Raw genomic sequence first — 21567 nt, 5'->3', positions numbered from 1 at the left:
ACATTGCTGCATCCTCAAGAACCCTTTCAAGAATGGCAAAGCAACGGGAGGTCTGCGTGACAGCGATGGAGAGGCTGCATCATAGAGAAGGACAGAGAATTGGGGGAAGGAGCATTTCGTGGTGATAGATGAGTCACTTCAGACATAAAAGAAAGGTAACTTTTTATATTAACTGCTACAAATTGTTAGGCTGCTAATTATGACTTAGTCTTGTGATGCCCAACGTTCAGGTCGAGACTGGACAAGACTTGAATGTCTGGGGAAGTTAGTGCAGGATTTTGTAATAGTGCTACCGCTGGTTGCAACCAGCTTCCTTGAAAAGGGAAAATAGGTAAAATAGGCAGGTTAAATAAGAGTTTTCTTTTCCCTGCTCCTTTCTGAACATGGATAAAGATGCAATTGTTTTCTATTTCCTTTGGTACAATTTGAATGTTTCCATGGGCAGAACAAGTAAATGAAATTAAATGAAAATCTGTGTTAGTCTTTCATCCTCAACCAATGATTGGTTAGCTCTGCTTTGCACACACCTTACCAGAAACGTCAGCAATGTTAGCAACGAAAGGCCCACCCTAAAACACTGTTGGTTGGTTTTGCAACACTGTTTTTTTTTAAACTCACAAAACGTTTCCACCCAGACACCCGCTTATTTTTACAAAATTGAGGTGGGACTTCCCCAGAAAATCATTTTGAAACATTAGAGTTTGGAAACGAGACTAGTTATAACCACATCACCAATGTGGAAAAATTAATTAGTATATTCAAAGATTCAATATGTAAATTTTGATCAGAATTTTGAGGTAAAACATTACAAAATCATGTGCAATTATCAGAAATATGTTTAGAAAGAAGAGTTTAAACGTTATGTCAAAGACATTTACCAATTGAAGATGCAAAAGGCACCAAATACAAGCGCAACAGTAAAAGTTGGTGGCGAAGTGCAAATATGCGGCCTCCAGCAGGGAGCAGGGTGCAGATTTTTATTTTAAAAGTTGTACCAGCGCTCCTGCTCCATCCCGCTCCAATTTAGCTCCAGGGCCACCCATACCTGACCCACATCCAGCTTGTTTTCTAGCTGAATCTGTTTGTTATCGTAAAGTATGTAATTGATTAAATTATTATTCAAACTGTGGGAGGGAAGAGATCTGAAACAGAACTCATACTGGAATCTGACGATGCCAGGTTTGGGTTTAAGTGTACAACGCTGCTTTTTTGGACAGGTCTGTGAGCAAGGAGCAAGAAAATTCTCACCTGCTCTGTTTCCCTCACATGCTCTGGTCCACCATCCACATGTAGAGACCTATACTGTATTTTTTTGGCTGTACTTTGTGTGTATAAAGAGTTAAAAACTGCAAGATCTAACTGCTGTCTGAGCGTCGATCAGCTGAGCCAGAGCACAATGGGTGGGGCGCTACACAGCTGTAGCAGCATGTGTGTATGTTTTATAACATCGGCAAGAAAAAAACCCATTGTGGATTGTCTTCTCAATCGCAGTGAAACGATTGGATTGCTGATCGACAGAAGCCAAGTTGAAACAGCAGCCCATCATTTATAATGTTCATGCTTATAGTGATGAAAATCAGAATGGGACAGAATCATTCCTATAGAAACTCTTAAATTTGGCTATAGTAATCATCCATTCCATGGAAATCTTGCATTTTACTTTGTCTAATCAGATTTGTCAACTTTATTCCTGCTAACATTATAAATGCATCTGACTCAAGGTTAATAATCTTGTTTCTTGTTCTGTCATTTCCCCCAAAACACAGTATGGAAGGGGCAGGATGGCTGGGGGCTGGAAGCGGAGGAAGTGGGTGTTCGGGATGCTGGGGGTGCAAAGCACGCGGAGGCGGCCAGGGCGAAGACATCCAGGGAAGCCGGTGCTTCGCTTGGTGGAGAAGAGGGGGAGGAGAGAACTGGTGCCACTCATAGCTCATCATGTCAAAAGGGAGCAGACATTTCCAGGGAGGATAAACAGAAGGTAGCCTATCACACTGTGTTATTGTATTATGTTACTAAATAATGTTTGTTCAAAGATCTCCTCTGTGCGAATTGTTGTTACGTATCTGTTATCACAGATGTGTGTGTGTGTGTATGTATGTATATATATATATATATATATATATATATATATATATATATATGGTGTATACATATAACAAATGTTATCTGTTAAAATCTGTTTTATTTTGTTTTAAATAAAAAGTGTAAACTTCTTTATATGTGATTGCTTAATTTACTAATGGTTAATTATGGTTAAGTAATGCTTATGAGGCAGTTAAGCATTAATAATGTGTTACCTAAGGGATAAATGTGTTACACTTTACAATAAGGGTCCAGAATAGTATTTACTAATGGTTAATTATGGTTAAGTAATGCTTATGAGGCAGTTAAGCATTAATAATGTGTTACCTAAGGGATAAATGTGTTACACTTTACAATAAGGGTCCAGAATAGTATTTACTAATGGTTAATTATGGTTAAGTAATGCTTATGAGGCAGTTAAGCATTAATAATGTGTTACCTAAGGGATAAATGTGTTACACTTTACAATAAGGGTCCAGCAAGCCTTTACTTATGGTTTGTTTGTTGAAGTTGTTTATTTCTAGTAGGATAAGCCCCTTGAGTTGTAACAACTCGTTTACGAGGGGGTCCTACACAAAAAACATCAAGACATAACACAACTCAGCACAATACAGTGAAAGGAGACAAGACAATACAATACAATACAGACAGGGAAACAAAACAAAAACAAACAATCAAACAAAACAAAAAAAAAACAAAAAACAAGACAGACATATACAAAAATCACTTCGACAAGATTGCAACCAGAGTTTGAACAAATATTAGATAAGAAAAAATAAAAAATATAAAAAAAATATTAAAAAAAATATGAAAAAAAAAAAAAATATGGTGACAGAGTTAATGAAAGTAGGAGCAGGGTGTTTCAAGGTAGGTGGATAGGACTTGATTAAAACAGATTAATGATTGCGATGATCTGATAACTACAGGTAGATGATCTGATAACTACAGGTAGATGATCTGATAACTACAGGTACATGATCTGATAACTACAGGTAGATGATCTGATAACTACAGGTAGATGATCTGATAACTACAGGTAGATGATCTGATAACTACAGGTAGATGGTTCCAGTCGTTTGGGCCTTTGAACATGAATGCTTTTGTACCTACTGATTTCCTATTGTGAGGCACTGCAAAGTAAGGATAAGTAGATTGCCTGGTTTGATAATTAGATGTAAGTTGTACAAAATACTGTTTTAAATAAGGTGGGTAATCATAATAAATACATTTAAATATAAATTGAAACCAGTGTGTCTGTCGTCGAGTATGAAGAGAGGGGAAGTGAAGAGACTGGTACATTGAACAATGGTGAGTATGATAAGGACAGTCCAGTATAAATCTGCAGATTCTATTGTACACTTTGTTAAGAGGAGCTAAAACACATTTAGAAGAGGAAAAGTAAACAACATCACAATAATCAAATATCGGAAGGATCAGTTGCACAACCAGTCTCTTTTTAACACGATTTGTGAAACATTTTCTGGATCTATGTAACATGTTCATCCGACAATTCACTTTCCGTACAATACTTTCAATATGTGATTTAAATGACAAGGTGGGATCCATCCATACACCAAGATATTTAAATTTATCGACCTTCTGCAGAAATGTGCCATCTTTACAGAATATAGACAGTGAACTTGATATAGATTTCAATTTCAAGTTGGAACCAAAGATCATAGTGACAGATTTATTTTTGTTAAGAAGTAATTTGTTGCACGAGAGCCAGTCTTCAAGTCTATTAAAGTCAGATTGAAGAATGGCCTGCACTTCCAGTGGGTCAGATTTTGATGTATAGATGACCCTGTCATCAGCATACAGTTGTACGGAAGAATTATTGAAGATGCATGGTAAATCATTAACATATATAGAAAACAGAAGGGGTCCCAAGGTGGAACCTTGTGGCACTCCTCTTTCCTGGATCAGACAATCGGAAAATTTGCCATCTAAAACAACACATTGTTTTCTATTGTGAAGAAACGCACTAAACCACAGAATTGCATTTTTAGATAGACCTATATTGTACAGTTTATCTAATAACAAATACCGGTCAACAAAATCAAACGCTTTGGTTAGGTCAATAAATATTGCACCAGTGACTTCACCATTGCCTGCAGCAGTGAAGATGTCATTTGTTATTTTCAGCAATGCAGTGGTTGTTTTATGATTGGATCTGAAGCCAGATTGAGCAAGTGATAGAATATTATTAATCTTGAGATAATCTGTGAGTTGAGAATGGACCAGTTTTTCAAAGATTTTTGCAATTGAACAAATAATAGATATGGGTCTATAATTATTACAGTCAAGAATATCACCAGCTTTGTGGAGCGGTGTGATTCGTGCCAGTTTCCAGATGATAGGTAATTCATTTGATGAAAATGAAAGATTGAACAGATCCGCGAGAGGATACATAAGAACATTGGCAGCTAATTTAATATATCTATTTTCTAGTCCATCAAGTCCAGCGCTACTATTACCATTGGATTCTTTAATAGCATTCAGTACTTCGGTTGGCATGATTTTTCTGAATGAAAAAGATGAACTGACAGCAGGTGAAGTGCTGCCAAACCATTCATTGGTTTTCGAGACAGGAAGAAGAGTAGAACAGACAGAAGAAAAATGCTGATTAAATGCTTGGGCAACGGATAAAGCATCATGCAAAATATTACCATCAATTCTTAGTTTGTTACTTATATGCTTTTCTTTACTCTCATTTGTAATTGATTTCATCTTCCGCCAAAATTGTTTTGGATTTTTGAATTCAGAGTTCAAACATTCATTATAATAATTAGACTTGGCATTACGAGTTTTAATTTTACTCTGATTTCTAAGTTGTCTGTACACTTCCCAGTGAGCATTATTTCTCGATTTCCGATAAACCGACCATGCTTTGTCTCTCTGCCTGAAGAGACTAATAAGTTCTGGGGTAATCCAGGGAAGGGAATGGTTAAGTAATGGTTATGAGGCAGTTAAGCATTAATAATGTGTTACCTAAGGGATAAATGTGTTACACTTTACAATAAGGGTCCAGCAAGCCTTTACTAATGGTTAAGTAATGGTTATGAGCCACTCCTATACATTTATTAAGGTTTATGTCAGGTTACCGTTCATAAGGTCAGGTAAGCTACCTGATAACATACACAGCACCATTAGGAAATGATTACTTAAGACTCTAAATAGTTGTTTAATAATGCCCATCCAGTAAACATGTACACCATTAGCGAATGATTAGTAGATGTATTAGGTAGCTGTTACTTAATGCATATTCACTCCAAATAAACACCATTAGTAAATGATTACTAGGGACATTATTAACGTTTTACTTATGTATTAACTAATGTATTACTTAATACTAAGTAATGCATACATAAGGATAAATAATTACATCATGTAACGTTTATTAATGCTTACTAATGTATTAATTAACTCTGAGCAGTAGGCATTAATTAACTGTTTATTAATGCATTAACTAATATGCTAATTAATGTTAAGTAATACATAATAATGGTTATTTAACTATTATTACACTGTTAATTAATGCTTAATAATGCATTAACTAACTATTTATTAAAGCATTAACTAATATGCTAATTAATGTTAAGTAATACATAATAATGGTTATTTAACTATTATTAAACTGTTAATTAATGCTTAATAATGCATTAACTAACGTTAATTAAGGGACCCTTATTGTAAAGTGTTACCCTTTTTTCCTTCTTTTTTTCCTATATTTTTCTTGATTTTTTTCTCTTTTTTTTCCTCTTTTTCCTTTTTTTCTTATTTTTTCCTCTTTTTTTCTCTTTTTTTCTTTTTTTCCTTCTTTTTTTCCTCTTTTTCCCCTCTTTTTTCCCTCTTTTTTTGTCTTTTTTCCGACATTTTTCCCTCTTTTTTTCACCTTTTTTCCTCTTTTTTTCTCTTTTTCGCCTTTTTTCCCTCTTTTTTTCCTAATTTTTCCGCCTTTTTCCCCTCTTTTTTGCCTTTTTTCCCTCTTTTTTTATCTTTTTTCCACCATTTTTCGCCTTTTTTCCTCTTTTTTTTCTCTTCTTTCCGCCTTTTTTCCTTCTTTTTTTCTATCTTTTCTCTTTTTTCCCTCTTTTCGCCTCTTTTGTTCTCTTTTTTCCCTCTTTCTTTCTGTTTTTTCTCTTTTTTCCCTCTTTTTTTCTCTTTTTCGCCTTTTTCCCTCTTTTTTTCCTCATTTTTCCGCCTTTTTCCCTCTTTTTTCGCCTTTTTTCCCTCTTTTTTTCTCTTTTTTCCCTCTTTTTTTCGCTTCTGACGCGGACTTCTGAACTGGATTGATATTATTCCTTGACACAGGGGTGTGATGTCACAAACAGGAGACAGGAGGCATTAATTAACTGTTTATTAATGCATTAACTAATATGCTAATTAATGTTAAGTAATACATAATAATGGTTATTTAACTATTATTACACTTTTAATTAATGCTTAATAATGCATTAACTAACTGTTTATTAATGCATTAACTAATATGCTAATTAATGTTAAGTAATACATTATAATGGTTATTTAACTATTATTAAACTGTTAATTCATGCTTAATAATGCATTAACTAACGTTAATTAAGGGACCCTTATTGTAAAGTGTTACCCTTTTTTCCTTCTTTTTTTCCTATATTTTTCTTGATTTTTTTCTCTTTTTTTTCCTCTTTTTCCTTTTTTTCTTCTTTTTTATCATTTTTTCCTCTTTTTTCCTCTTTTTTTCTCTTTTTTTCTTTTTTTTACTTCTTTTTTTCCTCTTTTTTCCCTCTTTTTTTCGCCTTTTTTCCTCTTTTTTTCTCTTCTTTCCACCTTTTTTCCCTCTTTCTTTCTATTTTTTCTCTTTTTTCCCTCTTTTTTTCTGTTTTTCGCCTTTTTCCCTTTTTTTTTCCTCATTTTTCCGCCTTTTTTCCCTCTTTTTTGCCTTTTTTCCCTCTTTTTTTATCTTTTTTCCACCTTTTTTCGCCTTTTTTCCTCTTTTTTTCTCTTCTTTCCGCCTTTTTTCCCTCTTTTTTTCGATCTTTTCTCTTTTTTCCCTCTTTTCGCCTCTTTTGTTCTCTTTTTTCCCTCTTTTTTTCTCTTTTTCGCCTTTTTTCCCTCTTTTTTTCCTAATTTTTCCGCCTTTTTTCCCTCTTTTTTCGCCTTTTTTCCCTCTTTTTTTCTCTTTTTCCACCTTTTTCGCCTTTTTTCCCCTCTTTTTTCTCTTTTTTCCACCTTTTTTCGCCTTTTTTCCCTCTTTTTTTTCTCTTTTTTCCACCTTTTTTCCCTCTTTTTTTCGCTTCTGACGCGGACTTCTGAACTGGATTGATATTATTCCTTGACACAGGGGTGTGATGTCACAAACAGGAGACAGGAGGCATTAATTAACTGTTTATTAATGCATTAACTAATATGCTAATTAATGTTAAGTAATACATAATAATGGTTATTTAACTATTATTACACTGTTAATTAATGCTTAATAATGCATTAACTAACTGTTTATTAATGCATTAACTAATATGCTAATTAATGTTAAGTAATACATAATAATGGTTATTTAACTGTTATTAAACTGTTAATTAATGCTTAATAATGCATTAACTAACGTTAATTAAGGGACCCTTATTGTAAAGTGTTACCCTTTTTTCCTTCTCTTTTTCCTATATTTTTCTTGATTTTTTTCTCTTTTTTTTCCTCTTTCCTTTTTTTCTTTTTTTTAATCATTTTTTCCTCTTTATTTTCTCTTTTCTTTTTTTTCCTTCTTTTTTTCCTAATTTTTCCGCCTTTTCCCCCTCTTTTTTGCCTTTTTTCCCTCTTTTTTTATCTTTTTTCCACCTTTTTTCGCCTTTTTTCCTCTTTTTTTTCTCTTCTTTCCGCCTTTTTTCCCTCTTTCTTTCTATTTTTTTCTCTTTTTTCCATCTTTTTTTCTCTTTTTCGCCTTTTTCCCTCTTTTTTTCTTCATTTTTCCGCCTTTTTCCCTCTTTTTTTGCCTTTTTTCCCTCTTTTTTAAATCTTTTTTCCACCTTTTTTCGCCTTTTTTCCTCTTTTTTTTCTCTTCTTTCCGCCTTTTTTCCCTCTTTTTTTCTATCTTTTCTCTTTTTTCCCTCTTTTCGCATCTTTTGTTCTCTTTTTTCCGCCTTTTTTCCCTCTTTATTTCAATTTTTTCTCTTTTTTCCCTCTTTTTTTCTCTTTTTCGCCTTTTTCCCTCTTTTTTTCCTCTTTTTTTCGCCTTTTTTCCACCTTATTTCGCCTTTTTTCCCTCTTTTTTTTTCTTTTTTCCACCTTTTTTCGCCTTTTTTCCCTCTTTTTTTCTCTTTTTTCCACCTTTTTTCCCTCTTTTTTTCGCTTCTGACGCGGACTTCTGAACTGGATTGATATTATTCCTTGACACAGGGGTGTGATGTCACAAACAGGAGACAGGAGGCATTAATTAACTGTTTATTAATGCATTAACTAATATGCTAATTAATGTTAAGTAATACATAATAATGGTTATTTAACTATTATTACACTGTTAATTAATGCTTAATAATGCATTAACTAACTGTTTATTAAAGCATTAACTAATATGCTAATTAATGTTAAGTAATACATAATAATGGTTATTTAACTATTATTAAACTGTTAATTAATGCTTAATAATGCATTAACTAACGTTAATTAAGGGACCCTTATTGTAAAGTGTTACCCTTTTTTCCTTCTTTTTTTCCTATATTTTTCTTGATTTTTTTCTCTTTTTTTTCCTCTTTTTCCTTTTTTTCTTATTTTTTATCATTTTTTCCTCTTTTTTCCTCTTTTTTTCTCTTTTTTTCTTTTTTTTCCTTCTTTTTTTCCTCTTTTTCCGCTCTTTGTTCCCTCTTTTTTTGTCTTTTTTCCGACATTTTTTCCTCTTTTTTTCTCTTATCTCTGCCTTTTTTCCCTCTTTTTTTCGATCTTTTCTCTTTTTTCCCTCTTTTTTCTCTTCTTCGCCTTTTTTCCCTCTTTTTTTATCTTTTTTCCACCTTTTTTCCCTCTTTTTTTCGATTTTTTCTCTTTTTTCCCTCTTTTCGCCTCTTTTGTTCTCTTTTTTCCGCTTTTTTTCCCTCTTTCTTTCTATTTTTTCTCTTTTTTCCCTCTTTTTTTCTCTTTTTCGCCTTTTTCCCCTCTTTTTTTCCTCATTTTTCCGCCTTTTTTCCCTCTTTTTTCGCCTTTTTTCCCTCTTTTTTCTCTCTTTTTTCCACCTTTTTTCCCCTTTTTTCCTCTTTTGTTCTCTTTTTTCCGCCTTTTTTCCCTCTTTCTTTCTATTTTTTCCCTTTTTTCCCTCTTTTTTTCTCTTTTGCGCCTTTTTTCCCTCTTTTTTTCCTGATTTTTCCGCCTTTTTTCCTCTTTTTTTCGATCTTTTCTCTTTTTTCCCAATTTCCGCCTCTTTTGTTCTCTTTTTTCCGCCTTTTTTCCCTCTTTCTTTCTATTTTTTCTCTTTTTTCCCTCTTTTTTTCTCTTTTTCGCCTTTTTTCCCTCTTTTTTTCCTCATTTTTCCGCCTTTTTTCCCTCTTTTTTCGCCTTTTTTCCCTCTTTTTTTCTCTTTTTCCACCTTTTTCGCCTTTTTTCCCTCTTTTTTTCGCTTCTGACGCGGACTTCTGAACTGGATTGATATTATTCCTTGACACAGGGGTGTGATGTCACAAACAGGAGACAGGATGCATTAATTAACTGTTTATTAATGCATTAACTAATATGCTAATTAATGTTAAGTAATACATAATAATGGTTATTTAACTATTATTAAACTGTTAATTAATGCTTAATAATGCATTAACTAACGTTAATTAAGGGACCCTTATTGTAAAGTGTTACCCTTTTTTCCTTCTCTTTTTCCTATATTTTTCTTGATTTTTTTCTCTTTTTTTTCCTCTTTCCTTTTTTTCTTTTTTTAATCATTTTTTCCTCTTTTTTCCTCTTTTTTTTCTCTTTTCTTTTTTTTCCTTCTTTTTTTCCTCTTTTTCCCTCTCTTTTTCCCCTCTTTTTTCCCTCTTTTCTGTCTTTTTTCCGACATTTTTCCCTCTTTTTTTTCGCCTTTTTTCCTCTTTTTTTCTCTTATTTCCGCCTTTTTTCCCTCTTTTTTTCTATCTTTTCTCTTTTTTCCCTCTTTTCGCCTCTTTTGTTCTCTTTTTTCCGCCTTTTTTCCCTCTTTCTTTCTATTTTTTCTCTTTTTTCCATCTTTTTTTCTCTTTTTCGCCTTTTTCCCTCTTTTTTTCTTCATTTTTCCGCCTTTTTTCCCTCTTTTTTTGCCTTTTTTCCCTCTTTTTTTAATATTTTTTCCACCTTTTTTCGCCTTTTTTCCTCTTTTTTTTCTCTTTTTTCCGCCTTTTTTCCCTCTTTCTTTCTATTTTTTCTCTTTTTTCCATCTTTTTTTCTCTTTTTCGCCTTTTTCCCTCTTTTTTCCTCTTTTTTCCGCCTTTTTTCCCTTTTTTTTCGCCTTTTTTCCCTCTTTTTTTCTCTTTTTTTCCACCTTATTTCGCCTTTTTTCCCTCTTTTTTTCTCTTTTTTCCACCTTTTTTCCCTCTTTTTTTCGCTTCTGACGCGGACTTCTGAACTGGATTGATATTATTCCTTGACACAGGGGTGTGATGTCACAAACAGGAGACAGGAGGCATTAATTAACTGTTTATTAATGCATTAACTAATATGCTAATTAATGTTAAGTAATACATAATAATGGTTATTTAACTATTATTACACTGTTAATTAATGCTTAATAATGCATTAACTAACTGTTTATTAATGCATTAACTAATATGCTAATTAATGTTAAGTAATACATAATAATGGTTATTAAACTATTATTAAACTGTTAATTAATGCTTAATAATGCATTAACTAACGTTAATTAAGGGACCCTTATTGTAAAGTGTTACCCTTTTTTCCTTCTCTTTTTCCTATATTTTTCTTGATTTTTTTCTCTTTTTTTTCCTCTTTTTCCTTTTTTTCTTCTTTTTTATCATTTTTTCCTCTTTTTTCCTCTTTTTTTCTTTTTTTTACTTCTTTTTTTCCTCTTTTTTCCCTCTTTTTTTCGCCTTTTTTACTTCTTTTTTTCCTCTTTTTTCCCTCTTTTTTTCGCCTTTTTTCCTCTTTTTTTCCTCATTTTTCCGCCTTTTTTCCCTCTTTTTTGCCTTTTTTCCCTCTTTTTTATCTTTTTTCCACCTTTTTTCGCCTTTTTTCCTCTTTTTTTCTCTTCTTTCCGCCTTTTTTCCCTCTTTTTTCTATCTTTTCTCTTTTTTCTCTCTTTTCGCCTCTTTTGTTCTCTTTTTCCGCCTTTTTTCCCTCTTTCTTTCTATTTTTTCTCTTTTTTCCCTCTTTTTTTCTCTTTTTCGCCTTTTTCCCTCTTTTTTTCCTCATTTTTCCGCCTTTTTTCCCTCTTTTTTGCCTTTTTTCCCTCTTTTTTCCCTCTTTTTTCGCTTCTGACGAGGACTTCTGAACTGGATTGATATTATTCCTTGACACAGGGGTGTGATGTCACAAACAGGAGACAGGAGGCATTAATTAACTGTTTATTAATGCATTAACTAATATGCTAATTAATGTTAAGTAATACATAATAATGGTTATTTAACTATTATTACACTGTTAATTAATGCTTAATAATGCATTAACTAACTGTTTATTAATGCATTAACTAATATGCTAATTAATGTTAAGTAATACATAATAATGGTTATTTAACTATTATTAAACTGTTAATTAATGCTTAATAATGCATTAACTAACTGTTTATTAATGCATTAACTAATATGCTAATTAATGTTAAGTAATACATAATAATGGTTATTTAACTATTATTAAACTGTTAATTAATGCTTAATAATGCATTAACTAACGTTAATTAAGGGACCCTTATTGTAAAGTGTTACCCTTTTTTCCTTCTTTTTTTCCTATATTTTTCTTGATTTTTTTCTCTTTTTTTCCTCTTTTTCCTTTTTTTCTTCTTTTTTATCATTTTTTCCTCTTTTTTCCTTTTTTTTCTCTTTTTTTCTTTTTTTTCATTCTTTTTTCCCCTCTTTTTTCCCTCTTTTTTTGTCTTTTTCCCGACATTTTTCCCTCTTTTTTTCGCCTTTTTTCCTCTTTTTTTCTCTTCTTTCCGCCTTTTTTCCCTCTTTCTATTCTTTCTCTTTTTTCCCTCTTTTTTTCTCTTTTTTCCTCTTTTTTCCTCTTTTTTTTCTCTTTTTTTCTCTTTTTCGCCTTTTTCCCTCTTTTTTTCCTCATTTTTCCGCCTTTTTCCCCTCTTTTTTCGCCCTTTTTCCCTCTTTTTTTATCTTTTTTCCACCTTTTTTCGTCTTTTTTCCTCTTTTTTTCTCTTCTTTCCGCCTTTTTTCCCTCTTTTTTTCGATCTTTTCTCTTTTTTCCCTCTTTTCGCCTCTTTTTTTCTCTTCTTTCCGCCTTTTTTCCCTCTTTTTTTCGATCTTTTCTCTTTTTTCCCTCTTTTCGCCTCTTTTGTTCTCTTTTTTCCGCCTTTTTTCCCTCTTTCTTTCTATTTTTTCTCTTTTTTCCCTCTTTTTTCGCCTTTTTTCTCTCTTTTTTTTCTCTTTTTTCCCTCTTTTTTCGCCTTTTTTTCTCTTTTTTCCACCTTTTTTCCCTCTTTCTTTCTATTTTTTCTCTTTTTTCCCTCTTTTTTTTCTCTTTTTCGCTTTTTTCCCTCTTTTTTCGCCTTTTTTCCCTCTTTTTTTCTCTTTTTTCCACCTTTTTTCGCCTTTTTTCCCTCTTTTTTTCTCTTTTTTCCACCTTTTTCCACCTTTTTTCCCTCTTTTTTTCTCTTCTGACGCGGACTTCTGAACTGGATTGATATTATTCCTCGACACATATATATATATATACATATATATATATATATATATATATATATATATATATATATATATATATATATATATATATGTATATATATATATATATATATATTATTGTTATTTATCCGACCTGAACCAGTGGTTTAAACTAAATCTCAGACGAGTTTCCAACAGTGACATCAGGACGAAGTTTTCATTGTTAAAACCCTGAAACTCACAAAACTAAACACTTGAATGAACAGATGAATGAATGAATATCTTTATTATCCCTGAGGAACTTTTGGTTTTACTGTTAGAAGAGAAAAGAATTGCAGCTTGTTGTAGAAGCAAAGGCCGATGAAGGGAAGTGAGTTGGGGAGATAATCAGCTGTTTCTCCATGTGTTCTGGTGCAGGATTGGGGGGGTTCTGGTCCAGGATTGGGGGGTTCTGGTCCAGGATTAGGGGGGTTCTGGTGCAGGATTGGGGGGTTCTGGTCCAGGATTGGGGGGTTCTGGTCCAGGATCAGGGGGGTCCGGCTGGGATTAGGGGGGTCCGGCTGGGTTTAGGGGGGTCCGGCTGGGATCAGGGGGGGCATGGAGGATCAGGAACATCACATAATGATCCCACCTGAGAGCCGGCGTGGTCTCGCCTCTCTGACGTCCTAAACTCTCTCCAGGCCTTTGGGCTTTACCACCATCGTGTTTGAGTCTCTGAGCTCAAAACGGACACGTTTTTAGACCCAATTCTGCTCCTTGGGTCTGAGAGGAACGTGGACTTTACAGCCTTCAGAGCTCACCAGACCTTTACTTTGTTATACTTTGAGATTTTAGATGATCATTTAGCAGTTTTTACAAGAAATCACGCAGGAAATGAATACATTGAAAAACTGGTTTGATTATAACAAATTGTCACTTGATCTAAAAAAAACAAAACTCATTTTATTTGGCAGACGTAAAGTTGACATTCCAGTGCAAATAATAATAGATAATATAAGTATCGAAAGAGTGGATCATGTTACATTTTTTTGGCGTGATAATTGATAAAAGAATGTGCTGGAAAACTCACATTGGCTATGTTTGTTCCAAGATTGCAAAGAGTGTGGGCGTTATGAGGCGATCTAGGTTCATACATTCCAACAGTCTCTACTTATTAGGGCCCGAGCACCTTCAGTGCGAAGGCCCTATTCTATCTGTAGGAATTTTTTTTTTCTTTCTTTTTCTTTCTTTCTTTCTTTTTTCTTCTGACAAAAGGAGGGCCTTTTTGCCCCCCTAAACGTGCCCAAAAAGGCACCAAATTTTTCATGCAAGTCAGGCCTGGCGATAAATGTGATATTTTATGGTTTACATTAATGGGCGTGGCCTAACGGCTCAACAGCGCCCCCTTGAAAACTTTGTGCCTCAAGCCCCACAATACGGTTTGACGTACATGCACGAAAATCGCTACACACCTGTATCACGGCACAACTTAAAGAAAAGTCTCTTGGCGACATGGCCGAAACCCAACAGGAAGTCGGCCATTTTCAATCAATCGTGTCATTTTGGCGCAATTTATGCCATTCCTTCGGCAGTTAATACGGCCCGAACCGTAATGTGCACCCAGGTGTGTTATACATCAAAATGTGCGTCTCCATCCTGCTACTACACGCATTACTTTTCTCTTTCAAAAGTGTTACCGTGGCGACGCTAGACGCCAAAAAGTGCGCCCACCCTTCATCTGATTGGTCCATATTTGATAGTTCTCGAAAAGTCACCAAATTTTGCATGCAAGCCAGACTTGGCGATAAATTTGATATTTCATGTTTTGCATTAATGGGCGTGGCCTAACGGCTCAACAGCGCCCCCTAGAATACTTTTATCTGCCATAACTTTTGAATGGTTTGACATAAAGAGTTGTGGGTGGTGTCATGGGACTCTGTATTGAGTCCTTGACCATAATTAGTGAAAATTAGCCCCGCCCCTTCATCTGATTGGTTGTCCCGATTTTCTGCTATAACTTTGGAATGGTTTGACATAGAGAGTCGTGGGTGGTGTCATCAGATTCTGTATGGAGTCCTTGACCTTCATTGGCCTGAATTAGCCCCGCCCCTTCTTCTGATTGGTTGTTCCTTTTTTCTGCTATATCTTTTGAATGGTTTGACATAGAGAGTCCTGGGTGGTGTCATTTCTGATATGCTTATGGGGGGCGGTGGCCGTGAGTGCGAGGGCCCGTTCATCGCTGCTTGCAGCTTTAATTTTATATTATTCTTTTGTTTTACCATATTTGAGTTACTGTGTGGAAGTCTGGGGTAATGCATATAAAACCAACCTGTTGCCTCTTTACATATTACAAAAAAGAGCCATACGAACCGTTTTCAATGTCAGGTTCAATGATCACACTAATCTACTTTTTCTTAAGGCCTTTGCGTTAAAATGTTTTGATTTGGTAAAATTGAAAACTGCACTAATTATGTATAAAGCTAAAAACTATTTTCTTCCAAGTATAATTCAAAAATTATTTCATGACAGGGAAGGTTGTAAAAGGTTTGACTTAAGAGGAAAACTTAAATTACAACAACAAAGTGTAAGATCAACTCTTAAGAGTATGTGTGTTTCTGTTGGAGGGTTAGTTAGTTAATATTTATTATTATTCTGTGGAACAGCCTTGAAGATGGAATTAAACTTAGTCAAAGTGTCAGTCAATTTAAAAGCAAATACAGAAAAGCATCTTTGAAATGTATAGAAGGGAAGAGGAGATAAACTGATGTAAAGAAATGAAATGATTGAGGGGAAGAGGGTTTAAGGGAGTAACTTTGTGTTGTGGTTGTCTTTGTTATATGTGTGTTGGCGGGGGATGGACATTAATAAGCTTATTAATAATATTAATATTAATAATTAATAAGCTGCTTCTGCCATCCCCTTTTAAACAGTGTTGGTTTTGTTTAGTTAGTGTCTGTTGTTGGTATTGGTGTTTGTTCTGTTCAATGGTTCCTGTAACTAGGGTTCCCACCCATCCCGTAAAATACGGAATTGTCCTTTATTTGAGAAAAAAATGTTGCGTCCCGTATTGAACTAATACGGGACACGATTTGTACCGTATTTTCATTAACTTTTACACCGTATTCTAGTTGAATTATTGAAATAAATTAACTTTTACACCATATTCTAGTTGAATTATTGAAATAAATTAACTTTTACACCATATTCTACTTGAATTATTGAAATAAATTAACTTTTACACCATATTCTAGTTGAATTATTGAAATAAATTAACTTTTACACCATATTCTAGTTGAATTATTGAAATAAATTAACTTTTACACCATATTCTAGTTGAATTATTGAAATAAATTAACTTTTACACCATATTCTAGTTGAATTATTGAAATAAATTAACTTTTACACCATATTCTAGTTGAATTATTGAAATAAATTAACTTTTACACCATATTCTAGTTGAATTATTGAAATAAATTAACTTTTACACCATATTCTAGTTGAATTATTGAATAAATTAACTTTTACACCATATTCTAGTTGAATTATTGAAATAAATTAACTTTTACACCATATTCTAGTTGAATTATTGAATAAATTAACTTTTACACCATATTCTAGTTGAATTATTGAATAAATTAACTTTTACACCATATTCCTCACCTGTATATTCTACATCTGGGCTGATGTTACATACGTAGCATAGGAGGCTATTTCAGTTGCTAGTATAGTTGTCTGTCTGTACAGTCATGCAAGTTCAATGCTATTAAAGCACTTTAAACTTTAAATCAAAGCATTTAGTTTTTTCATATAAAATAAACACATTTTTATTCAGTTTAGAAGTTTTGGGGCTTTTTTTTGGCTCCTGCGCTGCTGAAATCAGGGGTCTCTTATTTCTATTTCTGAAAGGTGGAAACCCTACCTGTAACTTTCTGTTCTTGTTTTGTAGTACGACAGTTGTGCTTTTGTTGGTTTGAAATAAATAAAATGATTGATTGATTGAATTTATCATTCATTCATGCTATATGAAGTTAGAGTTATCGTGAGTCCCAAATCAAGGTACATTTACTCCCAAATGAGTTCAGATGTGTTTTCATGTCTGAGGGCAACGGCGTATCAAATAACGTTCAGTCAAAAGTTAGTTCCCCTCCTTTAATCGTTTTAAACCATGTATAAATAATCCTCCCGTCATAGTGGATGATTGTAGTGGGTCACGTGATCACACTGGGTCATGTGATCACACTGGGTCACGTGATCACACTGGGTCACGTGATCACACTGGGTCACCTGATCACACTGGGTCACGTGATCCACTTATTTATTTTTCACTCACTGTTATTCAGTTTTCTGGACCCCAACAGGTCATACATAATTTGATGTTTTCAAGAAATGTTTGTCTTGTGTTTTTCATTAAAAAAAAGTGAAAACACTCTGAGATCACATGCTGGGCGCACAAAGCAATGAAATTAAAGTCAATTAAATTATTAAATACAAACAAGACAGAGCTGGTTTGTGCGTTTATTCTGAGCCAGAAATCAAATGGAACAAATGGAACAGTGGGTTTTATTGTTCTGGGGAAGAAGCTTCTGCTGAACTTTACATCATAGATATTATCTCTGGTATCTAGATATTATCTCTGTGATATATGTACTACATCATAGATATTATCTCTGTGATATCTGTACTCTGCTGTTTGAGGCTGCGTGTTTGCCGTCTGTTGTCTGTTGGACAGGAAGTTGAGGCCAGGAGCAGGCGACCCCTTCACTGAGTTAGGGTTAGGGTTAGGGTTAGGGATAGGGTTAGGGTTAGGGTTAGGGTTAGGGTTAGGGATAGGGTTGGGGTTAGGGTTAGGGTTAGGGATAGGGATAGGGTTAGGGTTAGGGTTAGGGTTAGGGTTAGGGATAGGGTTAGGGTTAGGGTTAGGGTTAGGGATAGGTTTAGGGTTAGGGTTAGGGTTAGGGTTAGGGATAGGGTTAGGGTTAGGGATAGGGTTGGGGATAGGGTTAGGGTTAGGGATAGGGTGTTAGGGTCAGAGGTGGAAAAAGTACAAAAATATTGTACTTAAGTAAAAGTACAGATTTTCTGCTTGAAAATTACTTAAGTAAAAGTAAAAAGTACCCATTAAGAACATTAATAATAATAATAATAATACATTTTATTTATATAGCGCTTTTCAGGGCACTCAAAGACGCTTTACATTACAACAAAACACAAATACAAATTACAATTACACAGGACAGTACATAAGGACACAACATGAGACAGGACATTAATCACACATTAAAAGCAGTTCTGTAAAGGTGGGTTTTGAGATGGGATTTGAATGCTGGGAGGTCTGTACAGTCACGGATGTTTTTGGGGAGGGAGTTCCAGAGGGTGGGAGCAGCGATGGAGAAGGCCCTGTCGCCCCAGGTCCGGTGCTTGGTTCTGACAGGAAGGGACAGGAGGTTGGCGTCAGAGGAGCGGAGGCTGCGGGAGGGAGTGTAGCGGTGGAGCAGGTCGGTGAGGTAGCAGGGGGCCTGGTTGTGGAGAGCTTTGTGGGTGAGGAGAAGGATTTTGAAGTGGATCCGTTGAGGGATGGGGAGCCAGTGGAGCTTCTGGAGGACTGGGGTGATGTGGTCTCTGGAGCGGGTGTGGGTGAGCAGGCGGGCGGCAGAGTTTTGAATGTATTGGAGTTTGTTGAGGACCTTGGAAGTTGAACCGTAGAGGATGCTGTTGCAGTAGTCGAGTCTTGAGGTGATGAAGGCGTGGATCAAGGTTTCAGCGGTAGAGAGGGAGAGTGATGGACGGAGACGGGCAATGTTTTTGAGGTGGAAGAAAGCAGTCCTTGTGATGTGGTTGACATGGTGTTGGAAGGAGAGGTTGTTGTCCAGGATAACGCCGAGGTTGCGGATGTGAGTGGAGGGAGACAGAATGGAGTTGTCCATGGTGAGGGTGAAGTTGTGAGCGGTTTTGGTGAGGGATTTTGGGCCGATGATGAGCATGTCCGATTTGTTGCAGTTGAGTTGGAGGAAGTTCGAGTGCATCCATGATTTTATCTCAGTGAGGCAGTTGGTCAGGGTAGAGTGGGTTGCAGAGGTGAGGGATTTGGTGGAGATGTACAGTTGGACGTCGTCGGCGTAGCAGTGGAAGTGGAGGCGGTGGCGGCGGATGATGTTGCCAAGGGGGAGCATGTAGAGGATGAAGAGCAGAGGACCAAGCACCGAACCCTGGGGGACGCCTTGTGACAGAGGGGCAGTGGAGGAGGAGCAGTTGTTGATGCTGATGAATTGATGTCTGTTGGTGAGATAGGATTTTAACCAGGAGAGGGCGGATCCGGTGATGTAGAGAGATGATTCCAGGCGGGAAAGGAGGATGGTGTGGCTGATGGTGTCGAAGGCTGCTGTGAGGTCCAGGAGAAGGAGAATGCTGAGGTTGCCGGAGTCGGAGGAGAGAAGGAGGTCATTGGTGACTTTGATGAGGGCTGTTTCTGTGCTGTGACGTGAGCGGAAACCAGATTGAAATGTTTCAAACAGATCATTGGAGGTGAGGTGGGTCTTGAGCTGAGTGGCGACGGCACGTTCCAGAATTTTTGACAGGAAAGGGAGGTTGGAAATGGGCCGGAAGTTGTTCATGGTGTCAGGGTTGAGTCCAGGTTTTTTGAGGATGGGGGTGACAGCTGCCAGTTTGAGGGTGTCCGGGACTGATCCAGAGCTGAAGGAGGAGTTGACGATGTTGATGATGAGTGGGGAGATGGCTGGGAGACAGTTTTTTATAAATGTGGATGGGATGGGGTCCAGAGCACAGGAAGATGTTTTCATGCCCATCATGACTGTAGAAAGAGACGCTGAAGACATGGGAGAGAAGTGAGACAGGGACTGAGAGGTGGAGGGGGGGGAAACAGGTGGGGAGGTGGAGGGGGTGGAGGAGGTGGTCAGGTTACTGTAGATGGTCTGGATCTTGGATTGAAAAAATGAGAGGAAGTCGTTGCACTTAGAGACTGTGAAGGAGTTGGAGATGTTGTCACTGGGTTTGAGAAGTTTGTTTATTGTGGAGAAGAGAGCCTTTGGGTTGGAGGAGTCGGAATGGATGATGTTGGAGAAGTAGGTGGAGCGAGCTGAGTTGAGGGCATCCTTGTATTGGTGGAGATGATCAGTGTAGGCGAGTTGATGAACAGTTAATCCAGATTTCTTGCAGAGTCGCTCGAGTTGACGTTTACGGGATTTCAGTTTGCGGAGTTCAGGGGTGTACCAGGGTGCTGAGCGTGCGAAAGAGACTGTTTTGGTTTTGATGGGAGCCAGTTGATCAAGACAGGAGGAGAGTGTATGGTTGTAGTAATCCACGAGGTCCGAGGGGTTGTCGGGTGACGGGGGAGGGGAGGCGGACATCTGAGTGGCAAGAGAGGCTGAGAGGGCAGAGGGGGAGATGGATCTGATGTTGCGGAAGGATATTTTGCGTGCTTCTTTGGGAGTGGGGATGGGGATGTTGATGTCCATAATGATTGCCAGGTGATCAGACACGTGGAGGTTGAGGCTGGAGAGCTGATTTATGGTGAGGCCGGTGGAGCAGACGAGATCGAGGGTGTGGCCGCGGGCGTGAGTGGGGAAGTCGACGTGTTGAGTGAAGTTGAGGCAGTGTAGCAGGTCCAGGAATTCAGCAGCAGGTTTAGAGTTTGCATCGTTGATGTGGAAGTTGAAGTCACCCAGGAGGAGAACAGAGGGAGAGATGGAGCAGAGCTGGGTCAGAAAATCTGAGAGATCCGAGAGAAAGGAGGGGTTTGGTTTGGGGGGGCGATAAATGACGGCGGTGACAAGAGGAGTGGGGCCAGGTAGTTTGAAGGCAGTGTGTTCGAATGAAGGAATGACAGGAATGGGGATGGAGGTTGCTTTAATGTCCTTTCTGTATATTGCTGCAACACCGCCCCCCCGCCCCTCAGCGCGAGCTTGTTCCATGTAGGTGAAGTTGGGGGGAGTGGCCTGATTTAGTGAGAAATAGTCCAGGGGTTTGTGCCAGGTTTCTGTTAAACAGAGGAAATCCAGATTATTGTCCGTTATGAATTCATTCAGCAGCAGGCTTTTGTTGTTGAGTGAGCGGGTGTTGAACAGAGCCAGTTTCAGGTGGTGTTGCTTTGTGATTGGCTGAGAGGACTCAGGAAGTGGACGGAGATTGGACAGATTCTGTTTGTTGTGATGACGTAACGAAGTTGCAGGACGGCAGGAGGACCAGAAGGAAGGAATGGAGTTTGGCGACGTGAAGCTGTATGAAAACATGCGTCCTGAGCGGCTGTGTGGAGGATGGTTTTGCCAGAGTGGACCAGGTGTCGGGCGCGGGTGGTGGGCCGCGGCGGAGTGGAGCGGCGGCATGGTCCGGGTCGAGAGCGGTAGCTGGAAGCTAACGAGAGCTAGCGACGAGGAGCCGAGGGTCCGGGTGTAGAGGAGCGACGAAAACCCCAGGAATATCCACAGGATTAGCCACAGCATGCTACATCCAGCAGGTAAGCTTGTTGAGGTGGAGGTGATGGTGGCTGAGGACGGAAAACAGCGGTGACCAGTAAAGGAGTAATGGCAGAGTAGCGAGCAGCTAGCTAGTTGCTTTAGCCGGTGGTGCAGAGCAAAACTTACTCGCGAGGGCTCCAAGAGGAGCCCACAGCGGAGAGAAGACACAGACAGTTGCGGTGTACACGGGAGAAGTACAAGTTGTATCAAAACTTACCGGCAGAGGCCCAAATACTGGGCCTGCTGCGTTGGAAATGCTT

This window comes from Cololabis saira, chromosome 22 (genome assembly GCF_033807715.1).
Source record: "Cololabis saira isolate AMF1-May2022 chromosome 22, fColSai1.1, whole genome shotgun sequence".
In the NCBI taxonomy this organism is placed as follows: Eukaryota; Metazoa; Chordata; class Actinopteri; order Beloniformes; family Belonidae; genus Cololabis; species Cololabis saira.
Note: the sequence above shows the minus strand (reverse complement) of the source record.